A 25,117-nucleotide genomic window follows, 5' to 3' on the forward strand; every position below is an offset into this window, starting at 1 on the left:
CATGCTAAAAACTCATTTGAAATAAATTTCCGTCACAAATTGTTATGAGTAAACGGAAATGAGTGAGAATGTGAATGAGTAGACGTAAATGAGTAACTTATAGAATTTATTGTATTTTTCATATCGTTTGTGTAGCCTATTCGTTGTCTTGTGCTGTCGTATCTCAGATTGGTCGCTGTGCTGCCAAGTTCTAAGCACCTGCAAAACGTTTGAAAGGATCCAGGTTCTACTGTGGTGTCTCGGCAAGGCGATATCAAATTAGCCCACCGGTTAGGTGACTGCATTGTCTCTCACTACTTCCAGTCATCTGTGGTTTTGCACCCGCTACTACGCTATCCTATTATAACTTAGCATAGCGTAGTAGGATTAAGGTGGGGGCCGGATAATTCCTATACATAGCCGTAGGAGATGGGAAGGCAGGAAGGGCGGTCGCTCCCCCGCTGAAAAAAAAAAACGTCGCGTATTTTGGCAAAAATGTTCAGTTATTTGGGAAAATCAATCTTTCCATGTTTCGACATCTTACAACTTAAGGAACTTTACATAATTGTTAAAATTTATGAAATTTATTAACATTTTCCAATCATTGTAAAATGTATTATCGATTTGGAAACTATTGCATATGATATTGCCATTTGGGCAGAATGACAACTTTCGATTCCACAACTGCAAAAAATAAGTGTAAAAGAGCATAGTTGGCGAACAGATGTAAGCTTATTAGCCTACTGATATTCACTAACATGTAGACTAGGCTGCATTTGTTCACGGGTAAGATATAAAAGCCAGCTGGGTAGCCTATTGGTAATGAGCCACAAGAAAGTTTTAATTTGATGGTTTATTTAATTGGGTCACAGACAGGTCTGTGAATGCAGAAGTTTTTCCATCCTCTTTGACCAATCGCCATCTTTCAGTGAAGCTGTGGCCATGTGCTCCAACCAGTTGTTTTATATCAATAGCTTGGACTGGATCGTCCTGCTATTGTCTGTTTATTTATCTATTTTTCTAACGTAATATGCCAAATTGGATTTTTTTTTACTTTTATTATGGTCGTGTAAAACATACGGTAACCCAAATTTCTCATGTTACTGTGACATGTCACTACTACATCCCAGCCAGCGATGCCTGCCATTTTTTGCATTAATTTAACGTTTGCTAACGTTGGATCGGTGTGGAGGTGACGAGTTTAGCTGACTGGGGTCTAAAATTATCGCTTTTTCAACGCTACTTTATAACAAAGCACGCTTGATATCTTCAAGACATAACTTCCCTGAGTATAATTGAATTTCCGCAAGATGATGATGTTGTTTTTGCTAGTTTGTTTTATTTGTATTTGTCATTGTTTTCATGTCGTCAAGTTATAGCCTATCTAATTTGTGAGTCGTGCAAGGCCTGGTGCGTTGCGATTGAAATGGCTTTGCCCGAGGTATAGGATTTCTTTGTGGGGTTTTCTTTGCCTGCCTTGCTCTTGTTTGCTATGAGCTAAACGCATCAAGACGTGTTCCCCTTACGACCATCAGCACTCTTGATAACGCACCATGGCCGATCTTCATAGCAACTGTCCATACAAATCTTAAATATATCAGCTAAAGCTATGTGGGCTAATAAAGCTATAGCCTAAATATAAGTTGTTTATTTGTTTTTGTTTATTTTTTTTTGTAACATTTTCTTTTTTTATTTTCCCTTTATATCATAAATTTTTCTGAAGGTGTTGCGACCGTGCCAAATTTCTTTCAACTCAATAACATACTTCGGTCACAAGCACGTTTTAACGTTCGCGTTTTGTCGCTTTTACCTTTTTCTCGACCTTTGCTATGTTGACGCATGTATTGTTTTTGATATGATGGTCAGAAATAAAAACAACTGAATGTAGATTGAAGTTAATTCAGCCTTGTTTTGGTTTACGTTTTTTTGCCTGTGTTTTCGTACACCATCAAGTTGATGCCTGTGGAGTTACTAGACTACATTACCTCAGCAATTGTGAGTAATGTTGCGTTTCTGAAAACATTTTTGCAAAGACAAAATTTGGGAAATTTTTGTTTGCCCCCCCAAAAGGTTTTACTCTCCTACGGCTATGTTCCTATATCATTGTAGGCTACAATGATGCAATATTGTAGCTACACCAGCGATTTCATGTTGTCGTCAATCGCTATATAAACAAAGTATAATGACATTATTGTTATTATTATGAATCTGGACAATATATATTGCAAAGCAACTGTTTATAAGGCTATTAACAAATAATGTTACAATAACGTTAGTTTATAGTTATCAATAACCAACTAAATAACTTGACTCGAAGCTTTTCCAAATAGGCTGGTGGTGTTTGCAATTGCTACCTTTCTTGACCTTTGGTTGAGATTTTGTAGGATTTTTATTTTCTGTGGCTATGAGAAATAAAAGCTGTCGACGAGAAAGAATATCAGGAAGTAGGCCTAGAAGTAATTTCGGATCAGGATGCTCTGGATCAAGGATTCTCAACCTGGGTAAATTTACCCCCCACCAGTAGAAACGCAGCATCGTTTGGTAGCCTAGGCCTATAAGTTTACAATAATATGAAATAGGAAATTACAATAGGCTATACGAAACACAATACCAATTGATAAAGTAGGCAGAAGTTAAGGCCAGCACAGTAGCGAACCTAGAAAAAAAGTTGAGAGCACCAGAATATAAAAATGCAGCGAAATCAACAAAGCATAGGCTATAGACTACTGTGACCTGCCATCTGTCACTCATACAATCAGAAAACAAAAATTATAGCGAGCAGCTGACTGCTTTGGAAATTTAGTTTGGCTTTGAATCTTTATTTCAGAACTGATAAAGTCTTTGATGAGTTGTTTCTGGTAGTTTTACATACGGTAGGGTAGGCCCTACTTGTAGAGACTTTAAATCACTAACGCAAGGCCGGTTACAGAGATTGACAGAGTGTAGTTTCCACAGTGGTTGAAGTGTTGCTGTCTGGGAGCTACACCATCCACTAGGTGCCGCTGAATGGACAGCAGTCCCGGAATGCGGTTGCTCAAGCGCACACCCCTAGAGCCAAACCTGCGCCATTTGATCGTGAGTAGGGCGCGTAACCGTTGAGCTAATAGGGCAAAGAAATTTCTAATATTCTTCTTTGAGAACAAGACTATGGCATTCGACAAAAGGGCCTGCAATCAAAAACCTTTCTTCACTAATTACAACAGGGCGCTGGAGTGCAGACACGCGAACGACCAAATTTAATTGTTTGAGAGCTTAGTCCTGGCAGTTTCGCATACTTGTAGAGGCTTGAACTACTGACGCAGGCCGGTCACCGAGATTGACAGAGTGGAGTTTCCGATTGTTGAAGTGTTGTTGGTGAGGAATTATTCCATCTATTACATCCCTAATTAGATGCCATCCATTAGATGGCAAAGAACAAGTTCTTCCAGAGTTGGAAAAAATAATTGATTTTGCAACATCTCACAGTATTAGAACCGGAATTCATTCGATATTTTCCTGGAGTTTATGACTATAAGCTTGATTTAATACGAAATTCATTCACATTGTTGGTGGAAAAAGTTCCCGATCACTTGCAGAATGAATTTTTAGAACTTAAAACGGATTCTTGCGCAAGAGACTTAATTCGGAAAAAAAATCAATCACTGAATTTTGGCCATTAATGTATAATTCCTATCTCAAAGTAGCAGAGAAAGCTATTCGAAACATTCTTGCGTTTGCTTCCACTTGTCTATGCGAATCAGGTTATTCAACTCATTTGCAAATGAAAAAAAAATAGAGAAATAGATGAGACGTGAATGTCATTCGTTGTGCTCTTTCCAATACTCTTCTACGCATTCGTGAGTTATCGCGACTAATGAAATCACAAGCTTCACACTGACTGTGAAATGCATTGACTCTTACATTTTAATATATTCTTTCAATAAAATACTTTTCAGCAACGTTCATCATTATTTAAATGATTTTAGTAGGCCTATAAAGAGAAATATTAGAGGCTAAAAAACTTATTATTATTATTTATTTGCTTCAGACAAAGCTGTCCATATCCAAAGCTACGAAATAATACACACACTGCAAATGCACAAAGGTCACAGAGAGCCACTTTGGATGTAGTTAGTTTAAGAGCTCACTAAATATCTACTGTTACAATAGCCTACATACAATGAGCGTTGGAAGAGTTGAAAGTATTCAGAATGATAAAAACAATCAGATGACATCAGGTCTGACATAAAGCGATTTGAGGAGTGAATGCAACGGTTGATAAACGAAAACATGTTTTCCTCAATAAAGCATCAAACGTTGTTATATTATTCATTACTTGATATTCACGGGCACTGACATAACGAAACAAATTGTGCAATATTCTGAAAGAGTCATTGTAAGCAACACTATTTACTATAGTGAGAGTTTCATTTTTCTTCCAAGGCTTAGATAAAAATATTAATGTAGCCTAAACGAGTTTTTAACCAGCTAAATTTGTAGGGGAGAGAATTTAGATTTGACTATCGACTAAAAGGAGCACACCACAGACCACAGGATAAAAAACAGTTTGGGCACCACTGGGCTATAGTGTCTTTCTGTAACTTTTTTTAATGGCAAAATTGTCATTGCTTTAGGGTGGCAATTGATTAGTAGACCATATGGTCGTCTCGTTGTCTCCCTGTCATTATGGGAACATGTGCCACTTTTGCAGTGTGTGATGTAGGCTATAGGCTACATTAGGCTACTGGCATGTTTCAAACATGTAGGCTAGGCTAATATAGCCTATGTTCTTGTTTTTGACAAATAAATTGAATGACTTGAATAGACTAGTTTTTTGCTGCTTCTGGTCTGATGTGGTATCTAGATTGGTATGGTGCAATTTTATTTGTATTGTTGATAATTTTACCGTAGGCTAGTATTCTCAGAAGAGACAAAATAAAAAAAAAATTTCTCTATCTCTCTAAGACTAAGTTTTGTACAGGCCGCTTCCATCAGCAGAGTCAAAGTTTTGCCTATAGTTTACGTTTACGGGTTCAAATATTCAAAATCCCTAAATCTCGTTTTTATAATCAATTTGAAGAAAGAAAAAAATATGCCAGGAATTCATGGTACGTATAGGCAGGGGCGCCGGAAGCGGGGGGGGGGGGCAGGGGGGGGCGAATGCCCCCCTGCCCTCAATTTTTCTGCAGATGGGGGGGCAGGGGGGCAATGGTGCCCTTTTAAAGTCATGTAAGCTACTGCACATTCTGCAATATAACAATTTCTGCTTTTCTCCTTAAAACTCGTTGTTTTTTCGGCAGCCATCGTGGCCTACCGGGAGCTCCTTCTCGGCGGCCAAATCTGCGTGCTTGGAGGCCAAAATACAAAATAACGATAGCACAAGTAAATAAAATTAAACTTGCAACAATGCTAAAATCATCACTTAGCGTTGTTGAAGTCTGGGTCTGGGCGACGTCCTACAATAGAATCGTTGCACCACGCAATAACTGCTTCATCGGGATTGTAATCCAGTACTGCGGGACCATCTAACGACACTCGCACGAGTGTCTCCAATGTGGCTGATTTTAAAGAAGTTCGCCACTCATCTAGAATTATTTTTAGCAACGAAAAGCAACGTTCGACATGTGTTGACAATGACGGCAAGGTAATAAAATAAGTATTTCAATGATGTGAAGGACATTACTAAAAGAAGCATGATTTTTGCAAAATAGGATGATAAAATGTTTTCCCCTCGGATGTCAACTAACCTAGTTCTCCTTTTTAACAACGATTCAATGTCCGACAACATCGATTCGACATAAAAACGACAATATTGCCAGCCGATGTAAATTAGCACTTTCGATTAAGACTTTATTCAAATATACATCGGGAATTACAAACAAGACTTACAGCGCTGTTGATCGGCTGATCGCAGATGGATATATTCCAGCAATAACAAATATTCCCGCACAATGCAACAGTGGCGATTATGACGCGCTGATCTAATTTTGCGTCACTCTTTGACACTACATATTTTCGACAGTTAATCCACGATCATTCCATTGCGAAATTAAATAATTGGCTAGAAGAGACTGGCGGCCAAACTTGGCCGATTGAGCAGGTAGCACCGGCGGTCATTCAAGCACTACTTAGCGGCCATGGCCGCAGGCTGCTTTAAGGCTTGACAGTAGGTTACATCATTATAACATAGGCTTGCCATTTTTTAGAAATGCAAATCCGGGACGCATATAAAACTGCAAATAATCTTAATGTAGGCCTAATACAAAATAATTTAATGCAACTATAATTATTTAATATGGGAAAATTACCAATATATTTAAGCCTATTTCTCCAACGAAAGCAAGGGAACTTAACAATATTTATGAGCACATGAATCAGGCCTAATAATATTTTTCTGTGCTAATTAAGTAGCCTACCTTTTTCGAAAGTAGGCTACAGTGTTAGATTTTATCTTTTCATAAAATTCACTACATGTCAAATCAACATTAATTTTGCAAGTGAGGAGAGCTTTGACATTCTGTTCTAGCATTTGGCCTCTGTCATCAGACCACATATTGTTCATAATTGAAAAAATTTGTTCAACTGGTGCTGATGTCCCAGGCAAACAAAACACAAACTCGACAAGGTTTTGAAAGTTTGGAATGGTTATGTTTTTGTTAAAAGTTTACTTTTGTTTAAGAGATGTCGTTGCATTTTGCCATGATTCTTTCCTCTCACTCTTAGACATCTATTTCTTTACCAAAACGTGCTCATCGAAAAAGAAGTCGATGTTGATCATTTGCTTCTGAAACATTTTGTTGATATTTTCCGCAGACCCACTTGAAAAAGAATTGTTTAAGATGATTAGCTCAAGAATTTTTTTTTGCAAATCTCAAATTGAAAACTCCGGGACAAATTGGTTAACCGGGCGAGACAACTGGACAAGGCCTTAAAATCGGGACTGTCTCGGCTAAACCGGGACGTATGGCAAGCCTACCCAGCAAACATTGATTGCTGGGCCAGCATTGGCTATGTGCTGGGTATGTTGGCACAAGGTCGGCAATTTCGTCCAACATTTTGCCAACATTGCCAACAATACGCCAACAATTTCAATACTTCTTATTGAGCGTTGAAAAAGGTCTCAAAGATTTTATTTCAGGTTTATTTGTTTTAAACTTGAAAAATACTAACACAAACCTCTTTTCATGTGGTATTGCTTCAAAACACAGTTGTGTGATTGGTTAACATCGGTCAGAAGCATTGCCAACGTTGTGCCAATTCATAACAATTTTGGCGTTTTCTTTCAAATTATGCAAATGTATGCCATCATTTTGCTACAATTTTAAATTTTAATAATAGGCGATCAATGCTGTTATTATTTTCTGATACCGTACAAGTATATTATGAATATTTAAGACCAGCGTTGGTCAGAAGAGTAGCCAATGCTTTGCCAACAAAGTAGTTTCATTTCAGTTTGTTTATGCCAAACTGAGCAGAGATCTAGAAAAAGGTAGGAGCAACAAAACGCGAACGAGATAACGTGCTTGACCGAAACAGTTTAAAGTTTCCATTAGCCTACACGTTTCCACAAAATAAACAATTGCAACGTTGGCTATATGCTGGATGTGAGGGCACAAGGTCGGCAATTTCGTCCAACATTGCCAACAATATGCCAACAATTTCAATACTTCTTATTAAGCGTTCAAAAAGGTCTCAAAGATTTTATTTCAGGTTTATTTGTTTCAAACTTGAAAAATACTAACACAAACCTCTTTTCACGTGGTATTGCTTCAAAACACAGTTGTGTGATTGGCTAACATCGGTCAGAAGCATTGCCAACGTTGTGCCAATTCATAACAATTTCAGTGTTTTCTTTCAAATTATGCAAATGTATGCCATCATTTTGCTACAATTTTAAATTTTAATAATAGGCTATCAATGCTGTTATTATTTTCTGATACCGTACAAGTATATTATGAATATTTAAGACCAGCGTTGGTCAGAAGAGTAGCCAATGCTTTGCCAACAAAGTATAGTTTCATTTCAGTTTGTTTATGCCAAACTGAGCAGAGGTCAAGAAAAAGGTAGGAGCAATAAAACGCGAACGAGATAACGTGCTTGACCGAAACAGTTTTACAGTTTCCATTAGCCTACACGTTTCCACAAAATAAACAATTGCAACGTTGGCTATATGCTGGATGTGAGGGCACAAGGTCGGCAATTTCGTCCAACATTGCCAACAATTTCAATACTTCTTATTAAGCGTTCAAAAAGGTCTCAAAGATTTTATTTCAGGTTTATTTGTTTCAAACTTGAAAAATACTAACACAAACCTCTTTTCACGTGGTATTGCTGCAAAACACAGTTGTGTGATTGGCTAACATCGGTCAGAAGCATTGCCAACGTTGTGCCAATTCATAACAATTTCAGTGTTTTCTTTCAAATTAGCCAAATGTATGCCATCATTTTGCTACAATTTTAAATTTTAATAATAGGCGATCAATGCTGTTATTATTTTCTGATACCGTACAAGTAGGCTATATTATGAATATTTAAGACCAGCGTTGGTCAGAAGAGTAGCCAATGCTTTGCCAACAAAGTAGTTTCATTTCAGTTTGTTTATGCCAAACTGAGCAGAGGTCTAGAAAAAGGTAGGAGCAACAAAACGCGAACGCGATAACGTGCTTGATACCGAAACAGTTTAAAGTTTCCATTAGCCTACACGTTTCTACAAAATAAACAATTGCAACGTTGGCTATATGCTGGATGTGAGGGCACAAGGTCGGCAATTTCGTCCAACATTGCCAACAATACGCCAACAATTTCAATACTTCTTATTAAGCGTTCAAAAAGGTCTCAAAGATTTTATTTCAGGTTTATTTGTTTTAAACTTGAAAAATACTAACACAAACCTTTTTCATGTGGTATTGCTGCAAAACACAGTTGTGTGATTGGCCAACCTCGGTCAAAAGCATTGCCAACGTTGTGCCAATTCATAACAATTTTGGTGTTTTCTTTCAAATTATGCAAATGTATACCATCATTTTGCTATGATTGTAATAATAGGCTATCAATGCTGTTATTCTTTTTATGATACCGTACAAATATAACTTACCGGTACTATGAATATTTAGGACCAGCGTTTTAGTTGGTTTATGTCAAACGAAGCAGAGATCTTGAAAATGGTAGGAGGAACAAAACGCGAGCGTGATAACGTGCTTGATGCCGAAACAGTTTAAAGTTTCCATTAGCCTACACGTTTCCACAAAATAAACAATTGTAAGGTTGGTTATTATATGCTTGATGTGTTAGCACTTCATTTCAGCACTTGTTTTATAATTTAAAAATACCAATAGCCTAAATGACTCTTTCATGTGGTTTAGTAGAAAAACATAGTTTCTCCAGCATATTCTGGCACCAACAACATTATGATATAAATCGTTTGTTCATATTCAATTGCTTCAGATAATTTAGTGCAAGAGATGTCTTGTGATTCAGAGGGCACTTCCAGGAAGTTTACGCTTTGGCGCCACCAATATATTGTTAGCAACAGCTAACAAATAATAAAAATAAAAACGTGGTTGCAAATTCAAGTTGCCAGGTCTTCATTTTTTTTCCTGGAGTCAACAACAGCTTTATTAACTTTCACGTTTAACACTACTATAATGTGTTTTAATATTTTGTCAGGAGCAGTCATGTTGCGTCGAAATCTCTCCTCAATTTCTTGAAGCGAGATTTCACAAAACGATCGCTACTTTTACTTTCAACGATCTGGCAAATCGTTTTTTCTTCTCCCGCGGGGCATAGAACAATACTGCAGGCACAATAATTGTTGTGAAAACTCCATTATGACGTCACTACTTAAACTTTGACTGGGCAATATGACGCGTTGAAGTGAAATAGGCAACAAAGCTTTAGAATGCGGCGATGTGTTATATCAACGTGAGGAGACGCAATTTAGAAGAAGAACTTGTTTTTTTTTTATGAAGGAAGACAAAGGCCATGACTTAATCCTTTGCTAAAGGGATTATGACGTCACTCGATTCACTTCGACTGTTCAAGCATGGCGGTTGTGCGCAATACACAATTACGTGGAGAGCCGAAAGCACAATGTTTATGTGAACAGCGCTAAGAGGAATTTTCGCTTCTTGCATCGAAAATATAAAAAAATCGCATTCAATTGAAATATTACGGCCGAAAAGAGTTTTAGAAATGATCAAAATGAAACTATAGGAATGACTTACTACAATGTTTATGAAAACCTGGTAAGTGAATGTCTTTTATTCATTGAACCTGAAATAATTGTGTAAAGTCGTTTTTGTCACTAGGCTACGTTTACTCAGTTTAAAGAAAGTTATAAAACTCACTGACCAATGGAAAACTTTCATATGAAATATTCTCGTGACAAATTTAGTGCCAGTGCTCTTAGATGAGTGCTAAGAACATATCAGCAAAGTAGCAGAGCTTGTGATGCCCCACAACATGTGTAGGGTTTTACTCAATCTTTGATTTTGCTGCTCCGGCGGTGTTTGCCTGACTGCTTGAATGTGTTCGTATTTTTATGTCGTGTGGATAGGTTTGTGATGGTTGTAGAGTATTTGCAAATGTAGCTTTCATTGCAGTCAGCTGAATAATAATAATAATAATATGTTTTATTTTGCGCCCATTGCGACAACATATAGACTACAGTAGCCTACACTGCGACCTACATACGCAACACAACAGACGACTGGAAACCCAAAATAAACTTTAAACGTTGGTTGTCATTTGTAACAGTCGAAAATGTCTGTAACAAGTGCTGAAGCTTTTTAATATGATGGATGAAACCCCTGTCATTACATTCGATTTACATTTTGCAGGTCGCAAATTTAAGTCAAGTTGTTGGCAAAAATGCAAGCGATTGTATCAGTGAACTTATGTCAACTATTATTATCGAACACAACACAGTTCAAGTCATGTCGAGAACAAAGAAAGAAAAGAAAAAAACATCGTGAAGTCTAAGCACTCGTTTGATTGTTTAAAAAAGAATCTGAAAAAAGTTGTTCTTGGTGAGTACGGATAAATGTTTCTACTACGACTAAATGATTATGTCATAACTATGCCATTTTGCTCTTTTGATTAATGTATGATGTAATTGTGAAGAGTATTGAGTAATGTATGAAAATGTTTTAGTGGTGTACTCGCATTGATGTGAACAACGAACATGGTGGTTAGTAGGCTATGTCGGCATTTATATACTGATTTAACACTTCTTTTTTTACTTTCATGATTAGACATGGTGATGGCGCACGACAAAGCTGCTGCCGTGCAGCAAATTGATGAAGAGTTTCAGAGTGATTTCGAAATTGCAAGGACAGGCAATTGGTGGCCGAAAAGGGCAAAAACTAACTTTTGGTGAGCTTGTTATATGTTTGAAAGACAACAGCGAATGTGTTGCTTTAGTTGTTGAATAACTACTGTACACGCAATTAGAATGTATTGGAACTTGATTATTGCTCTGCGTGGCGCAGAATCGAATGATAAGTTTTTTGTCACGCACGTTGGAGAGAGGGATATTACATTGATATTGCAGATTGTCAATTAACTTCGTATTATCCTGGACGACAACTGATCAAAATCTTACACTGTTGCCAAACAGCCCTCTTGAATTAAATATTTTTGTTTCATTTGCAGGAATTCAGAATGATAAAGATACACAAGAAAAAGCTGCTGATGTGCAATGAATCTCCATCTATCAATACGATTTGATGTGGCTTGTTTCTAATAAATGTGAAAATATACGAAGCTCGGCTGTTACTTTGCTTTGTCACAAAGGGAGTAGTGTTGCTTATAAATCCGTGTTGCTGCTGTTCTTTCGCCCAAGGATTAGCTAGCTTCAACAATAAACTTTTGGTGATGAGCGAGGTTTAGGTACAGAGACGTTTGGCAAATGTAGATGCCAATGCTGTTCAGATGTTTTATGCACCAGCTTGCTTCGCATGTCCAACCTTGGTCAAAGCGCGGGCATCACAATAGTCAATAGGTCAGAAGCAGCATCATGATGCATAAAAGTCAACCAGAATTTAGGCGCCAGATGAAGCAAAATGGTGTACAAGTCATCTTGCCAACGTTGGCCAGACACAGATGCCAACGTTGGCAAGATGAAGCAAAATGGTGCATAAAACATTTTGCCAACGTTGGCAAGATACAGAAGCCAATGTTGGCTAGATGCAGAAGTCGACGTTGGCTAAATGCAGACGCCAACGGTGGCAAGATGCAGACGCCAACGCTGGTCAGATGCATCCAAATGGTGCATAAAACATTTTGCCAATGTTGGCAAGATGCAGAAGCCAATGTTGGCAAGATGCAGAAGCCAACGTTGGCAAGATGCAGAAGCCAGCGTTGGCAAGATGCAGACGCCAACGCTGGCCAGATGCATCCAAATGGTGCATAAAACATTTTGCCAATGTTGGCAAGATGCAGAAGCCAACGTTGGCAAGATGCAAATGCCAGCGTTGGCAAGATGCATAATCCAATGTTGGCAAGATGCAGAAGCCAACGGCGGCAAGATGCAGACGCCAACGCTGGCCAGATGCATCCAAATGGTGCATAAAACATCTTGCCAGCGTTGGCGTCTGCATCTTGCCAATGTTGCGGCCAACTTCTTGCCAATGTTGCCCCAACAATCAATGTTTACTGGGTATAATAACATAGCATGATGCCCTTCTTTGCATACCGGACACTTGTATGCTATCATTACTCAACACATAGTGAGCTGATAGATTAGCATTATCGCTATATCTTATCTTAAAACTTGAAAAAAATTGGCCTTTTAGTAAACAAAAGTGCCCTTTTTTCGTAATCTTGCCCCCCCAGTCAAAAATCGTTCCGGCGCCCCTGCGTATAGGGATCGCCAACTCGGCTGGATTTCTGACAAGCGGAGTATAAAACTGTTGCCAGATATTTTTTTAATTTTTAGAAAAATATTATTTTGGTATTTTTAAAGTAATAGTCGCCCAAAACTTGCCCGTAAATAACTATTTTAAAACTACCGGTAATTTAAAGAAAATTTATTATTCACTATTTTTTGCAAATTTAACCTCTCTTTCTAATGCGGGGTTCACACTGACAAGCATAAGCGCAAATCATAAAGCGTGTCAAAAAAACGAGTGTTCACACTGAAAAAAAAAGTGTTCACACTGAGAGCGTGAAGCGTGACCGAATCGCGCCACCGGCTTGGAGATCTCGATTTCAAGCGTGAAAACAGAAGTTGAATTATTTCAACTTTTCCCTTTCGCGCTTGACATGAGAGCTCGATCGGTTCGAGTCGAGGTTCGGAAGAGGTCGGCTGATTGTACTCGCTTAGGCTATAGTTTGTCAGCAGTTTTGGCTCTGTAGATATTTTGTAACACATTATGAGCAGTCAGTTCAAATTCTAGCCAGCAGCAAGATGTAATTGATTTAACATACTGGTAGTGAAAGATCAAAGCCTAGGAAAAAATACTAGGCCTAGTATTGCTGTAACGTAAACCAGGGTCAGATCATCAGATGTAACTAGAATACTTAAGTGAGGCCTAAATAGTTGACAAATAATTCCAAATTTACAGAAAAACCAGATGTTTTTTGTTTTAAAACTAATCAAAGATAAGTTAACCTTTTATTTTCAAACAACCTTATTGCAAAAAGATCAACAAGGCTAAGCTAATACAGTTTACAACTTTATATGTAATTGGCAAATAAATGAAAGCGTACGTAGTTCAGGTTTAGATGTATTATACTGAATTGGAATATGTAGGCTACAGTATCGTAGGCTATGCTGTTTTATTAGCCCTGGATCTATAGAGGCTGAGTGGGTATATTTTACTTGGCCTGCTACAATACAGGGCAGTACCGGTATAACACAATGTTCCGGTATTTGGTATCTATAGGCTAAATCTGTGATTTAAAAGTAAAATTTAGCACGGTACTTTATAAAGCAAACAGACAAACAAACCGAAGTCATGACATAGAGACAGAGTAGACTACCGGTATATCAATCAAGTGGTATTAATTTTTTTATATTGCAGTTAACATTGCTTCAATTAGAAAATAAAATATCCATTAAATAAAAAACTAGTACGGTAAGTTATAACTTAAAATGTTCCTGCTCTGTGCGATGAAAAGCATAATGGGTACAAAGACAGGAAGTTAAAGAAAAAGTTACGAAAAGAAATGAAAAAAGATTTAGGCCATCCGGGTAATTATTAATTTATATTCTGACTTAAAAAATATTAAATAGGCTAATGATTGATAACAAAACAACTTAGTTGGAAAACGTTGCTGAAACGGTAAAAAAAAACATTACTGCACTGTTGCTGATGTCAGTGAGCTGAAAAGAAATCTAGTTCGAGTGTGACAACATTTGTTGTTCATATTTTTGTAAACTCTACTGTTTTGGTTTTTCACTGCGTGTTTTACTGCTTTTGTGTCACCATACTAATCTTAAGTGTATGACTGTACATAATGCTTATTTGCAAGGTACGGTAGCAACTGAGCTATCTAAACAAACTTTATTTACGTATTTGATGAACAGCGATGTTGATGATGAATAAACACATGGATTAAATTAGCAATACGAAGTAAAGGCGTGGCTATATTTACAGCACTAGTGTTACCAGATAAGAAATTTTTCCATAATTTGAGTAAAGTTTAAAGTAGTTGAGACAAAACCTTGTGATTTAGGAGATTTTGAAATCCTGGGCAAAACTCTTAGTTTAACCCTATCCTTGGCAACACTTGTTACATAACAATGCTTTTTGATTGCATCCATAGTTAATATAACCACTTCGAATAAGCAGGGCCTCTGAGAGAAATTTTCACTAGGGGTACGAAGAGTCATTTCGGGCCCCCCTCTCACTCCGGGCCCCCTTTGTCTTGGGAAAAACGTGTGATGTTTGCTTAGGCGTATTGCACGCCATACAACATTTTACTGCAGAATTGGACATTTGTGCGCAATAATAGTATCAACCTGCAATAAAACTATTCTTTAATTTTAATAAGCTATGCACAATAATACTGAATATGAAAGAGGATAAATATGTCGTTTCCCTCATGTGATATAGACCTACTTTGTAGCCGGTCGTTTGGTCGACAAGACATTTGGTCGACAGGACATTTGGGTTAGGGTAAAGGTTTGTTAACTAACCCTAAAATGAGTCGTTCTGTCGACCTAACATCCTGTCGACCAAATGACCGGGTACCGGCCTACCCTGCACTGCTGCCAGATAAGACTGAGCATCATCAAATGCAAGTTTGTAACAACAGAGAAGGGCATTGGCCTACCCTAGATTAAATTCTATCCCATGCATCTGAATAATGACATAATGTAAGGTTTAAGTCGCCCCGATAGCTCAGTTGGTTAGCGCGTGACTTCGTGAACGAAGAAGCTTCAAGATCAAGCGGTGCTGGTTCGACTTTCGGGGCGTGCGCTTGAGCAACGCATTCTAAGGACTGCTCTCCATTCAGTGGCACTTAATGGATGTAATAATTCCCAGGTAACAAGACTTCAACAATCGGAAATTTCACTCTGCCAATCTCCGTAACCGGCCTTGCTTCAAGAGCCTCTACAAGTATGCGAAACAACCAGGAATAGCCTATCAAGGCTTTGTCAGTACGAGGATAAAGATTCAAAACCAAGTTTGCCTCCTTTTTCAAATAGTTTTTAAAAAACACAAAAAAGCCCAAAAACACTCGGGCATTAAAAAAAACTAGCGGTTTGGGATTTTTAAAAAAATTCCAGGTTTTTCTCAACCCTGCTTTTGCTACACTATGCCCCTCCCCCCCGGGACAGGAGAATAACCAACTTTTGTGATTTAATTTAGGGTGCTTTTAACAGAACATGTTTGCACGTAAGGCATTAAGTCACCACTTTAGACACCTAATTTCTTTCTAAGCCCTTTTGCTACATTACGGGCCCCCCAAGGACTAACGAATAACAACATTTATGCTTGAATTTAGTCGTTTAGGATGGTTTTAACCAAACATTTTTTTGCGTAAACTAAAATTACAATTTCGGGCCCCCCAACAACCACAGGCCTGGGCCCTCAAGGGTACGCCGTACCCTTCGTACCCCCCTTCCGTAGGCCCTGCGAATAAGTACTGTTACTGTAAGCTGGCAAATACTACTACTATGTTGTGAGTGAGGATTTTAGTTTCTAAAATGATGATATGGGAGAAAATGATTAATACCACACCTAAAATTACAGATATCGAAAAGTTGTTTGTGTAAGTCCTGTGCAGATAAGTCTTTTAAATGGATATTTTCCACAAAACTTGCATAACAAAAATAACGTAACAGCTTTGTTGGAAATGCTTTCAATTTATTGCTTTTAGTGGTAGAATCTTTACAAAGTATAAAGAAGAGACAGAGAGTGTGGTTATACTTAGTGAGTGACTTAATGGTATTGTCTCAACAATGTCACTGTGAATCTGAATAAATATATTGCAATGACAATTACTCTTAAGCGTATTATACATGTTACCAAATATAAATTATAAAATATAAATACATGTTACCAAATATAAATTATTGTGGAGATTCATCTGCTAAAATTATAAAATTTCATGCTTAAAATTAGTAAAAGTTAATTGCAAATGCTTATTTTATGTGCAGCTGTAGAACTGAAAGACCCGGACGACAACAGTGAGAGAATTTGTAATGACTTTCTGTTTCATAGCACAAATTCCTTTGAAGACTTCACTGACTGGGTAATTACTACCTAGAATCACAAAATGCAAGGTGATGATGTGACAGTCCTGTTGGGAGTATTTTAGAAAGACTAAAAAGTTTACACGAAAATAAAATACAATTATGAAAAAGAAAACTTTTGTCTTGTCTGATGATATGCGGATAGTGCAAGTAACATCAGGACATGAAAAAGCATTGCATTGTATGAACTATAGCAGACGTCGAGCTAATTGTGTCCCTTGTCCTTGATATTAAAAATATTAACTATCTCCAAATTAGGTATGTAAGATGTATGCTTGCTTTTCATTATATATTGTAGGCCTACAAACTTTTACATCCACCTCTTACATCCAAGGTCGACCAAGCATGTTATTTAAATATTGTTACTTAAGTGTTGAAGGTTTTTGTTTTTGACATAAATCAAGGAACTTTAGTACGTTTTGTAGTTCTTTTTTATACGGCCTGCATCATAACTTAAATATTTTTTCAGGAATGTTTGCTCTCCATGTTAAAAGAAAACTCGTCAGCAATACAGACAGCACTGTCTACTGCTACATACAGTACAGATGAAGAAGCATTGTTTAGTCAATGGATTAACCGCGCCAAACTTTGAAGCATAGACAAACACACCTCTGATATGTGCATGCCGCACAGTGTTTAGTATGTATGCACCATTCAACAGAAAAGCACATAAACTTGTGTGATTTAACTTGTCTGATTTTTTAATATTTGTGTTAATCACATAAAGTTTGCAGATGATATTTGTTACTCTTCCCCCAGTTTACATGGTCTCAAACAAATACCTTCTAATCTAAACTGCTGTAACGGTTAATCGGTTATGCCTCCACATATGACATTGTTTGGAATTGTAAAAAAATCTTTTGGTTTGTTATTTTCTCCTCAACATTTTAAACTTTTTTGAATCCCACTCGCTTGAGCCTGAGAAATTTCCCTTTGTTGGGTCGGTTAAGTGTTATACATGTAACTGTTTGTCTAATGAACTGGATATTTTGCGGCAAATGCGCTCACTTTGCTACATTGCCAACAACTGAAAATCGCTATTTTATAAATGTTCAACGACTGTTAAGAATACTCTGTTTCGCTCATACTGCACGTCTTTTTATGCTTTGTAACTGTTGCATAAAATCGTCTTTTTTGTTTTAATCGTTTACTAGTTTAGCTACATAATTCTGCCGCGATATGTGAGCGCACGTGAACATCAAATTAGTTGTGTTTTTCTTGATCACCTGCTTGCCATCAGTTTGTTGCAAATTGCAATGTGACTGGTTTGAAAAGTGATAAAGGATTGGAGGGGAGTTTGGCACTAAAATTGTATGTAGGCCTATTGTAGTGATTTGAAGTTTGCCTCAGACAATGTGGTTTGCACTGGCGTTATTCCATTCATTTGAGTTTATTTGAACACCGTAAATATGCAACCCAGACAGCCACTCTATCTGGTCAACACCGTACCCGATCTGGTAAACATTTGGACCAGATAAAGTGGCTGTCTGAGAAGGCTGTGGTTTGTGGAGTCGGGCGAAAAATATGCGACTCCTCGTTTTACAACTAGCCGACTCCGGCTTCAGGATTTCCGTTTTTTTTAATAATTTTTATCGTTTTCCATTTTTTTAAAATTCAATTTCATCGAAGTTATGATCGAAATTGATACAGCGACTTTTACAAAATTAACAAAAACAAGCACTTCTATTTTCAGGTGAAGTTTTAGACCCAAATACGGCGAACAAGAAATTATATTCTTTTGAAAAGAGTCTAAACAAAAATTTTGTTTTTCATTATTTTGTATCAGTCCGGAGTAAGCCTTTTAAATGACTCCATTCCGGACACGCTAAAATTCCTCCGACTCCACAGCCCTGGTTACAGTATACAGTATATGTTGTTCTGTATATTGTTGGCAATTATTTGAATTTGTAACTTATATCTAGTTTACTTTAATATGTGTGGCTGATAAAAGTGCTTATTGTCTGCTAATATGTGGGCTGTGCAATGTGCATTCACAATGATCTGTGAACTTATATACGTATATGCACTGTACCGTCATTTTCACGCTTATGCCAGATTAGCTTATTACTGGCTATAGTAATCATTCGTTGTGTTACTTGGTTCAATCAGTGTTTAGAGCGTTTACTGCCACTGGTATGATTGATATCACTTATCATATGAATCTTTCTGGTCGTTAGAGTAGACTGAGTTTAAGTGATGATTGGTGCAGGTTCTTTTTCGAAGGATTCAATATTGCAGTGTATGTTCAGGTCTTGGTTTCATCATGTGCCTAAGCCTTATGCTAGGCCTATTTGCCCAGTGTAGATACGAATGTAGCTACACTATCTTCGGCTTGACTCATACTACATATTTTTACGTTTGTTACGTTGTAGTTATCGTCAATTTTCGTTTTCCTCAACTTCGAAGCCTTACAATATAAGTTACTGGTACCCCGTAGTTGCTTGCTTCGGTACATCCGTGCTTGGTTTGGTAGTTTTTAGAGCAAAGAAGAGCCCGACGCGTGTAGCTGTAGCCTATATTGCCAGTCTTATATGATGACTGTTGATGTTTGCAGAGCATCTGATGTCAGCCACAGCCAATACCTTTTGGACAGTTGTGATGCGGAGATATGTTAAGGCAAGACCGTCTTGGTTAAGGGCAAACCATAAAACTTGTAAGAGAAGCGGAGAAGTTAACACAAGATTCCAAATAAAATTTCACAAATGGGCCACTTAAATTCATGACCAATTGTATTTCCCAACATCGCTGAAATAAAAGTAACCTGCGCTTGCAGTTTGTTTTTATTCTGACCATCACAACGAAAAATAATATATGGCAAACATAGCAGAGGTCTAAAAAAGGGTAGAAGCGACAAAGCGGATCTGTCACGTTTTGTCAAGAAAACAGATCATCTAAGGTAGACCTACTAGCCTACTACTCATTCTAAACTAACGATGGAAGCATTCCTCAATTATGTCACAAGATTTTGTTCTCCCAGGTCATCCCTTCTTTGAAATCTGGTCCGCACCAACCATATAAATATTTTGTAAAAAAATTATTAAAAATACCGTAGGCTACCGTCTTCAGTTTGTTTTGTTGGTTAATCAGCCACGAAGTGGAGTAGGCTTAGACTAGGCCTACTTGTAAAGAACAATAAACAAAATTTTTGTTAAAGTAGCCTAGGTCTATGCCAGAAGAAAAACTTCATTGTTATTTGCAAGTAATCTTCTTGCATAGGCTACTTTTAAAAAAAATACCAAGTTTTCTTGTTGACGAAGCATCAGAGTGGATATAAATGCAATGTCGGGTTTAGTTATAACTTTGAAAGTTTGTCAACGGATATATGAACAAGCTTACTTAGTCAATGGCTTCCACACGCTTAACGTCTTGTTTCTATGGAAACCACTGTGAACATGTCAGCGCAAATCATAAAGCCGAAACACGCCAGACATGAAAACACGCCCACCCGCTATATGCTAAATGCTAGGCAAGCTCAGTGTGAACCCCGCATTAGTTTTATTTTAACTTTGTGCATAAATTCACATTCTTATTGCAAAGTAACACAACTACAAACTACTTTAACTCGATTTTGTGCAACTTTAAACTTCAGGTTAGTTTTAATTTTTAAATAGACAAGCTTTGGGCGACCACTACTCTTTAAAAATGCCAAAAATTAGTTTTTCTAAATATTTAAAAAATATATGGCAAAACTTTTACACTCCGCTTGTTTGTTTTGTTTGTTTGTTTGTTATATCTTTATCCTGCTGTCGATCACTGGGTAGAGGCAATTATCGTAAAGTTTCTTGCCCAGAGAAACAACAGCAAGTGCGGGTGGCTGGAGTCGAACATGCAGGCTCTCGACTGCGAGCCTAACGCGCTAACCACTCGGCTACTGCTGCCGCTTGTCAGAAATCCAGCCTAGTTGGCGATCCCTATAGGCTACTATGAATCCCTAAACTATGCCTACCTAAACTCAAGTAACTTGTGAAAATTACACCACACAAAGTAACTTATAAGCTATCGTAGCCTGACGTCAACATGGTGGACAGCTGAAAAAACGCCTCAGCTAGGCCTATAGGCTATTATTGAAGTCAAGGTCTCTAGAAATGTCTCTAGTAAAAGTTCATCTATTTTTCTCACCAATTTTTAAATATTTGAATACTGTAGGTTTTAACTTCTCAGCAGTTTTACAAAATAACGAAATAACGCATTAATTTATATTGCGCAGTTTTATATTTTTTGACAAGGTTTTCTTGCCAAGTCATTTTTGCGTTAATTTTGGTTGATTTTACTTGTGCTGTGCCTTGTTAGCTTTTATATATCTTGACGAAATCCAAATTGTGTATTACAGTTACTGAGATGCTTTTCTGGTGGCGAAAGCTTTATCAAAATAAATTTTTATACAAGCAATCTGCTGAATTTTGCTGATTAATGTGACTATATTAAATAATTCGGTTGTCTCAAGAAAATAAATTTAAAAATATTTAAACTCAGTCGAGCGCCAAATTATCGGCTGATCACCAATGGCGACGTTGAGCAATTAGTTTGGCTGCGGTTCGAAATTCAGTTTTCGTTTTCCGCCATTTTGTTTGTTTTTGTTATAAAATTTTTGTACAAAATCAAAATTTTTAGCAATCTTTTCTAACGACGAAGGATTTTTCATCATTTTTCATTTACCGATACCTCAAAAAATAAATCTGTTGCAAGTTTACCCTAGCTTGAATTTAGGGTAACTTACTGTATCTGTTTAGTGTAGCTAATACCAGTAGTACAGGTAGGTTTATGTTGCTGGGATAGCTACATATCTAGTTATGTGTAGCCTAGACATCAGAGGTGTTCACAGGATCATTGAAACTTGGCAGGGTCAGTATCTTGATTTTTGTGGAAAAGCAGGATCTAAACAGAATTCAAAAGTTTTTGCAGCCCATCTTTCTATACGATTTACGGTACCGTAATGTTTCTTGTTTCCCTGCATTGTGAGGGTTGGGTGCAGGCAGGTTAAAAACAGCGTGCAAAATTATGAAAGCTGCAGCAATAACACAAAACAAAGTGAAAAACAAGCTGTTTTTTTTAAACAGGTAGCCTATTGCTAATTTTACAGTCCACCAAACTTACCGTACTTGTTAACGGCAAAAATGTAGTGTGTCACAACAAAAATCCCATGCAAGTTCGTTCAGCAAACGTGGTCACACTCCTTTTTGACAAATGAAAACTTACCGTACCGTACCTAGAGAAATTCTCAAATTCCAGCAAATTAAAAAAAATGTAACTTACTACTCATGTTTGAAAGGACACAAAAATTGGCTGTGGCCAAATTTGCTGCAAAAATAGTAACGATTGAGTCGCAACGCATCCGGGCAATGCCAAACTGATGTGTTTCAGAATCTTAACCCAAAAAACAATGCATGAGTCATCAATTCAGTTGTCAGAAGCTCTTGAGTTTAAAAGAAATACATAGCCTATACTCACTTTTTCATCGTTGATCTTCTCTCGTTCTTTGTTTTAAAGATAAGGTAAAAGAAGACATTATTCTCGAGTGAACATGTGCATATAGTTGCAGAGGCTATATTTACAATATATGGTAAAAATAAACACTTGTGTAGTAAAAAAAAAAACATTGTCACAAACTATACAGTATGCTGCCTGTGGGCTAAATATTTGTGTCAAGTGCAGTATCAGGGCATTCCTGCACACTGCACAGCTACCTTGCTGCAACGTTTTTGATCACAGCTGACCTATTGCAGAAACAACTCGTTGCAGGATACACATTTCACTGCAAGGCTATTTGCCATAATGTCTGAATTTCAAGCATATTGGTTTACTATAAACTCCCATCAAGTGAAGCCAAGTTACTGCAAGGATAACTTGAAAGTGTTTGTGATTTTCTGCTGTGTCAACACAGATATATAGAAATAACAATATGACATGATTCCCCTGTTGTAGGCTTATTTTAGTGTAGGCTATGTTTCATAGCTTGCATTTGCTTGTATGCATGGCGTCATGTGGCCAAGCATATCTTTTTGTAGGTGTCCCTAAGTCAAACCAATTTTAGTCCATACTCTCATCCAGATATTATGTGCTGCAATTTTTATCTGTTTAAGACAAGTTTTATGTACAGAAGTTTTATAATCCACTTGTTTAATAATATTTGCCTTTGTATGATTTATTGCATTGTTTTCCCTGAGTTATGCTTGCTCGTACGTATTAGTCATCCGAATTCTTACCAATCGTGTTTTGGATTTCAGCCGCGAGCTGGAATTGTGCTGCTCCCACCAGATTATTCAGTTGCTTTTTCCACTATTTTGTTTCATTTAATTGCAGGGTGGTCGTGTTTTTTGTTACCCGTTTTGGTTGGTGGTTTTGATTTGTTTGGATTAAATGAGATGATTTAAGTTAAACCGTCGATGATAATTCTTTGTTGGATAGAAGCTTTTCGATACAAACTGTGATTGAGTTAACAATTACCGTATACATTGTTGCAATCATTGTTCAGTAACAGCAGGTTGTTTAAATCACAAAACCTCATGCTTTGATCACTTCTGCCACCCTAGTCCAGAAGTGTAGGCTAATCTTCCTACAGCCTATAATATGAGTGGATAGCTAGACAAGATCGTGAGCGTGTAAGCTTTTGATGTTGAGCTGTCTTTAGTGTTGGCATTTACTTATTGAGAGACTCTGAGTCTGAGTTTCCATGGCTGCAAGTGGATAGTTTAGGGTTTCTGTCTAGGGGTGATTGCTTACAAAATTAAACAAGTTAAATGCAATGTTAAATATATTTTTTTGTTAATCAAAGTTACTAGCTCTTACTCGGGAAATTTTACCTTCTTGTTCGAGAGTCGTTCAATCTGTTCTGTTTTGAAAGTCTGTTTTAAAAAATGGAAATCTTTTTGGTCTAAATACGTTATGTATAAAAACATGTTACAATTGTTACAAGCACATTAGTGTTTACAGCGTCCGCTACACCATCAACAAGGGTCGTAAAGTTGAATAAAATATTTTGGACATATCATTTATTTAGACCAAGGGTCTCAAATTGCTTTGAGGGCCAAATGAACAGTGAAAACTTGTTAATCAACCCGAGGGCCTCAATACACTTAAGACGAAGTTAATAAACATAATAACACAGCTCACAAGAAAAAGTACCGTCCAGTAGTAAAAAAAAGAAATGGAAAAACGCCAACGTAAGACAAACACAAAAAAGATTCCAAATGACTGACCTGAAAAGTAAAAATTTTTGCAAACAACTTTCAAGTGTTGATTGCAAAGAATAAAACTGAAGACCTGACTTTACAGCAAATGCTAAGGTTAAGCTACTATTGGGATAACCACACAAGTAGTGAATTGGCAATGTGATTGTGATGTAACAATATACATTTCTCGACAGTAGTCCTAAAAAAGTTGTGTGAAGTTTGATGTGCACTTTTAGGTTTTTTTAGCAATTTTAGAGCATATTTTATCTTTCTAAATCTATAGAAAAAATATGTACCATATATACTGTAATTTTTAATTATTTCAAAGTTGAAATTGCATCGTCGACTGTACCAAATGTTGTCGCTGGTCCTTTTTTTGCTATTTAAGACTCTTGATTTAGACTTTATTACACTCTAGCTTAGGGGGACATTCTGGTATCCAGTTTACTTGACTGAGTGTTAAATTTTATTACAGAAATGTCAGTAGATTTTTATTAAAATAGGCTAAGGTTTGAAGTGTAATAGTTTTACTGATACGTACCACAGTTTTGTAAATCAGTGTGCATAGAAAAATTAACTAACACAAAAGACTTGGAGTTATAAGTTATGTGAACAGCATGGATTATCTTTCCCAAACGTAACAAAGTAAGATATGTTAATTATTGCATTGTTCAATAGGCCTTTTGCCCTATAACACTTTAACAACAAAGGGGAACTTCACTTTGTCAATCTCGATGACTGGCCTGCGTCAGTGGTTCAAAACCTCTACAAGTATGCAAAACTGCCAGGAATAAGCTCTCAAAGAAGCTTTGTCTGTCCGAGGATAAAGATTCCCACTGTCAAATCAATCAACAACTTACAGAGAAAGCGCACCAAGGTGGGCTACACAAAATTGCAATGTTTTGGGGTTTGACTGCAGCATGATCATAAAATTTTTGTGTGCAACAGTTGTCTTTGCAAAAATTCAACTATTTGGCATTTATTTTGTTGTTGAATAAGTTGAAGTACTGTAGGTTGTTACGTCGCTTAAACATTATTATGAATTTTATGGCCATCATCATCATAATCCATCGTCAGTTTGTTCCCCACTAGTGGGGGTGGCCGATTGTTTCCGCGCAGCAATTGTCTTAATTCCTTTTCTCCATTTCACCCTGTCCCTTGCATCTTCCTCCTTCAGTCCGACTTTTTTAAACTCATCCTTCACTTGTTGTTTCCACGTTCTTCTTGGACGACCGCGTTTCCTCTTCCCATCCACCTTTAGATCTAGTGCCTTTCTAAGAAAACT

The 25,117-nt window shown here is 37.2% G+C and overlaps 1 long non-coding RNA gene across 2 annotated transcripts; it reads left to right on the forward strand.

The window, feature by feature from the left end:
• The first annotated feature begins 13,997 nt into the window (after nucleotides 1–13,997).
• Nucleotides 13,998–19,097, forward strand: LOC145774705 (uncharacterized). 2 transcript variants are annotated; one of them, XR_014290049.1, is made up of 3 exons: nucleotides 13,998–14,152; nucleotides 16,568–16,693; nucleotides 17,133–19,097. It is a non-coding gene; the product is annotated as an uncharacterized LOC145774705 (long non-coding RNA). The 2 variants fall into 2 exon arrangements; XR_014290048.1 differs by having other exon boundaries at nucleotides 16,568–16,662.
• The last annotated feature ends 6,020 nt before the right edge of the window (nucleotides 19,098–25,117 follow it).

The sequence above is a fragment of the Aplidium turbinatum genome, chromosome 7 (genome assembly GCF_918807975.1).
Source record: "Aplidium turbinatum chromosome 7, kaAplTurb1.1, whole genome shotgun sequence".
NCBI classification, from domain to species: Eukaryota; Metazoa; Chordata; class Ascidiacea; order Aplousobranchia; family Polyclinidae; genus Aplidium; species Aplidium turbinatum.